Genomic DNA, 6000 nt, shown 5'->3' with positions numbered 1-6000 from the left:
TGTACAACTGGTACAATAAAACCTATTTCGCATTTCATTTGTTTTTTTTTACCTTAACAAAATATATGTTTATGTACCTAACTTTTTTAATTAATTTAACAAAAAGATATTAGAAATAGTTATGAGAAATGAATCTTGTACGGTTGTGTGTGGCATTCTATTCAAAATCCAGCGGCTATAAATAAAACACTTAGGAAAAATCTCTTCAAACTAATAAAAGATTTTTCCTTCGAGTATCTCTGCACTAAGTTTGATTGGTGGAAAATGTTAATTGCAGCTAATTGCTAAATAATTCAGTTAAGGCCCATAATACAAAATTCAATAAAATTTAAAATAATTTTTTCAAACTCACTCCAATCACGCTCATCCATTTCAAACGGGGATCGAAATTCCGACAGCCTGAGCGGCCATACGGGACGAATCCATAGCGGTGTCCTCAGACTACAGTCGTATCCGTCAGGCGGGAGTTGGCCTTCAGCCGCTTCATAAGTCCTTCCGCGGGTTGGAGTGCCATCTGCACTCGCCCCTTAACATTCGGTGAAGCTGTAAAGGCCAGTGGCAGTCGCTCTAAACCCGCACATGGAATTATGGAGTCGCTGAAGGAGCGCCGGGGCTCACTCTACTGCCGTCTCTTGTATTATTTTTGATTTGATATCAGTATTACCTTCACTGAAGAGTCAGTCAGCAATAGTAATAATAATATTTATTTTCTTCACAACAAATATTGACATAAATACAGTGTAACAGAGTCATTTGGGTTTTAATGCTAGAGTACGATATGTGAAGAACTAGTGCCTGTACTATACGTCAAATTCAAATTCAAAAATCATTTATTCATGTAGGACATTTTAGCCGCTTATGAACGTCAAGTTTTTACATTATAATTTTTTTCCCTACCGTCCAGATCGGTATATAGGTCCAATTGAGAAAAACTGGCAAGAAACTCAATGGAATTACTTTTTTTTTAAATCCAGTTTATTTACAATGCATAGGTATATATTTATATATATATATATATATATATATATATATATATATATATATATATATATATATATATATATATAGGGATATTCATTTAATGTTAGACATAGACACCTATATGTACATAGGTGTCTATGTCTAACATTAAATGAATATCCCGAACATGAAAACTATTGCCATGCACGCTCGTCATTCAAGTAATCGTTTAGTGAGTAATAGGCCTTGCTCAGTAAATATGATTTAACAGATGTTTTGAATTTATTTAAGGGTAATTCCAATATATCCTTTGGTATCTTATTGTAAATTTTTATACCTATTCCCATAAAAGACCTATTGACTTTTTCTAAACGATACTTGGGGACAGCAAGTTTGTCTTTAAATCTAGTATTAATATTATGAATATTGCTGTTTTTTGGAAATAAGTCAAGATTTTTATGGACATATAGGATATTTGAATATATAAATTGAGAAGCAACGGTGAGAATATTTGCCTCTTTGAATTTCTCTCTTAATGAGTCACGACTCGTCATACAGTAGATCACTCGAATGGCACGTTTTTGTAATATGAATATATTTTTAATATCTGCCGCTTTTCCCCATAATAATATTCCTTATTATTTACGTATCCGAAGAAGCTATTTCACAGATGATCAGGTGGACCTGATGATGATATAGTAGGTGGACCCACTATATCTTACGTTCTATAATTTATATGAACAATTAAAAGAGATATGCGGCTACTATATCTTCATTACACACTATAAAATAAAGTCGCTGTCGCTGTCTGTCCCTATATATGCTTAAACCTTTAAAGCTACGCAACGGATATTGAAGCGGTTTCTTGAATAGATAGAGTGATTCAAGAGGAAGGTTTACATATATAAAACTTGTACACCGATGCGAAGCCGGGGCGTGTAGCTAGTTATATATAAAATGTATGTCGTATGCTTACCACCTACGTGGTATAATATATATATATATATATATAAGACTCAGAAAGTTACTTATATTGTGAGAATATATAGTATATGGATATAAAGTTTTTTATTCGATCAGTTTTGAACTCACGACCTTGGCTGTAAGTTAATAGTAAACCACTAAGCCATGGACTACGCTTTTTAATAACAACAACTTATTAATAAAAAGAACGAACGTAAAAATATTTTTCACATATTATAACAACATCTTTTGTTATGCTTTGCTGTATTTAAAACAATGACTGCATGAAATAGCATTTTTAATATTAAGACAAGTGTGAGCAGAAATTATATTCTGCGTGTTCCAGACAATATATTCAAAATTGCAATAAATGTCTATTGTAACCTAATATTGCCCTATATATGTATACTAGCTACCCACCCGGCTTCGCACGGGTGTACAAGTATTATATATATAAACCTTCCTCTTGACTTCCTCTCACTCTATCTGTTAAAAAAAACTGCTTCAAAATCCGCTGCTTAGTTTTAAAGATTTAAGCATAGATGGGAACTTTGTATAAATTTGACTTCAGTTTAACAAAATTCGATAGAAGTGGGATTTTCTAATCTTTATATATATGCTGAGTCCATCGATTAGTGCACTTCGTCGACTGCTGAAGACGTGTGAAGAATATGCGGAGTCACATGGCCTCCGATACAATGTTAAAAAGAGCGAGGTCATGATATTTCATGGCAAAGATAGCACACAGAGATGTATTAAGATAGAGAGATAGATAATTGATTTATTGCCAACATAACACAAATAATACAGTTTACAATAAGACACAAAATAAGAAGTAAATAAGAACATAGAAGTTGGCAATAGGAGCTGCCTCAGCTGTTGCTGATATAAGCACAACCTTAATGAGGTGCACCTATACAGCGCTGGTTTTCAGGCAGCCGCCATTACTCATAAAAAAAAACTAAGATGCGGGTTTTTTACTACATACACATACATAAAATTTAAACACAAAAAAATATATTAAATAAGATCTAGGATACACAAATATTAATATATATAAAATGAATTACAATTTTCTATGCTCAATTTATTCAATGCTCACAAAAACCAAAATCAGTTACAATAACAGTATCAAAAGGAAAAAAAATACAAAGATAAAAAGAAAAGAAAAGCCAATCCGTGTATCGAGTATGCCGGCGGTATGTCTTTATGGCACACCATTGAAACCGGTGTCGCGGTTTAAATACCTGGCTCACATTGTATCGGAGGACTTCAGTGATGACTATGACATAGAGAAGGAACGAAGAGCGTTGTCGGTCCGATGTAATATGCTGGCCCGTAGGTTTGCACGGTGTAATAACGACGTGAAGACGTTGTTTAAAGCGTATTGCCAGTCGTTTTACACGTGCGGCCTATGGTTTGGGCATACGCAGACGTCATACAACGCTCTTCGTGTACAGTATAACAATGGGTTTAGGATGTTGTTGCTCCCTCGGTTCTGTAGCGCATCAGAGATGTTTGCAGCGGCACGAGTAGATGGATTTCAAGCCATGCAAAAAAGAGCTGCATCACTGATGTCTAGAATTCGGGGGAGCTCAAACAGCATCCTAACAACTGTTGCGAGTATATCTGATTGTCAGCTCCAGAGGCACTGGATATCGTTGCATTGTGGACCCAGTGCTTCTGGACGTGGACACAGATATAAATTATTAAATAAATGAAATAGAAATAGAAATAATCTTTATTCAAATAAACTTAATATAAGCACTTTTGAATAGTCAAGTTTTTTTATTCTACCGCTTATTCGGAATGCAGATTCATCACAAGAAGAATAAGCAAGAAACTTGTGTGTTGCTCTTTTAAATAAATATTGATTTACTTATATTTAATTAACAACAAGGATTAGGCATACGACTATCAACATAGAAACCGCTACGACTTAATCTCTGTTCAATCAGATAACATTGTCAGCGCTATGAATTTTAAGTTAGATATTTTCTACAAAAACATTATTATCATTTATAAATTCCTCAATTTTATAATAAGCTTTTTTGCAAAGAAAACATTTTATGATACATTTAAATTTTTTCTGGCAAATAGACTACAGACTCGGAGTTTGTTGTAAAACCTTACGTAATTTCCTTAAAACGAATTACTGACTTTCGTCAAACGGCACTTAGGTAAAACTAGTTTACCTAAGTGCCTAACTGTTAATGTTTTTCCTGGCATGCATAATATTTTCGTAGATGTATTGAGAAGCAACGGTGAGGATATATAATGTATCTCTGTAGCTGTATAATATAGGTTACTGACATAGTACTATAAGTTTTTACTAACACAATATGGATGTAATCCGAATTAAAATAAATAATAATAATAACTTCAGTGGTATAGTGTGGGATTTAATATTATGTTATCTGTGGTGTAGAAGTAACCCACTTCTGATAGTCGCGGGTACGATTCCTAGCACTATACAAAATTTTGCATTTATGATTTATATTGCTTTTGGTATTTTCTTGTATATATGTGTTTATAAGTAAGTATATTGTTTAGTACCCATAATACAAGCTCTATTTAGTTTAGGACTTTATGGAGCTGTATGAAATGTCTTGAACTGTTTCGGATTTTTATCGCAGTGGTCTATATACATGAACACTTAAAAAAAATCGTTCAAGTGGTTAAAGTAAACACTGAAACGTTCACAGACAGTGACAGCGACTTTGTTTTATACAATTATTCTAGAATAATCTCAACAAAAAGTTGTTACCTAAAGTATATTATTCTATTACTAAATCATTCGTTTATGGATGAGACATGACGGTTTACGGTACCCAAAGTAATATATTTCCATATAAAACAATATATATGCATACTATTGATTCAGCTGATATGATTATAAACATTATATATTATATATGCATGCTATATATATATGTACAGAAGATATTTAAAAAAATTACTTCATTTTTAAATCAACACCTGGTTCTCTTCATATTATTATATCACATAATACGAAAATATGTTTAATTTTTTGCTATTTTAGTCATTATGTCTATCATAAGTCATTGCGCAGGTAAGAATTTATATCTTTTTTTTACTATGATGGTGGCAAACAAGCATACGGCCTATCTGATGGTAAACAGTTACCTTAGCACTTGGAGGCCTGAAACGCACGGGTGATACCAGCGGTGACACGTGCGCGTTGCCGACTCTTTCCGTTCCAAGTGACTGGTAGAATAAAATATATGACTATTTAAAAATTATTATATTAAGTTCATTTGAATAAAGATTATTTCTATTTCTAAGATCCATTCAGTCGTTTAATCATAAGAAGGTAACGGACAGATGATAATAATAATAGTAATAATACTCGATGGTATATAATAATATCATTTAGTTTAATTCCGCTATAATTAACATGTGTGAGACTACGAATATTCGGTGTGGAAACCTGACCAGCGCTACGACCTTCTCCAGTGGCGATCAAATTCCGGCCGTTATAGAGTCTATACCTATATCGCGACAAGTATTTCGCCTCTGAACGAGGCATCATCAGGCGTTAATTAGAGTTCGGGTACAGCTCGGAAGCCTAGTGTTTACTCATCGGCGAACAAACCACGACTCATGACGTCAATAGGTATAGGTAATACATACATGTTAGACATAGAAAACACCCAGACAAGATACAAACAATCATATTCATGAATATAAATGTTTGTGTCGTACGAGGAATCGAAACTGCGACCATCGGAAGTAAAGCGGTGTGCTAAACCACTAGACCACCGAGAAATAACAATAAATATGTGCCTACCATACCTATTTATAACTAGCTGTGCCCGCGGTTTCATCCGTGTTAAATGACTAAATTTCCATATAAAATATAGCCTACGTGTTATTCCAAAACATAAGCTATTACTGTAAAGTTTCATCAAAATCAGTTCAGTACTTTTTGCGTGACGGAGTAACAAACTTCCATACTTACAAAGTTTCGCGTTCATAATATTAATGACTGTTCCCGCGACTTCGTCCGCATGGAATTTAACTTTATTTTTCTAAAATAAAATATATTTTCTAAAA

This window comes from Achroia grisella, unplaced genomic scaffold (assembly GCF_030625045.1).
Source record: "Achroia grisella isolate CSIRO2021 unplaced genomic scaffold, CSIRO_AGI_Agris_v1 utg719, whole genome shotgun sequence".
NCBI lineage: Eukaryota > Metazoa > Arthropoda > Insecta > Lepidoptera > Pyralidae > Achroia > Achroia grisella.
The sequence above is the reverse complement of the archived record's forward strand: the minus strand, read 5'-3'. Positions refer to the sequence as shown.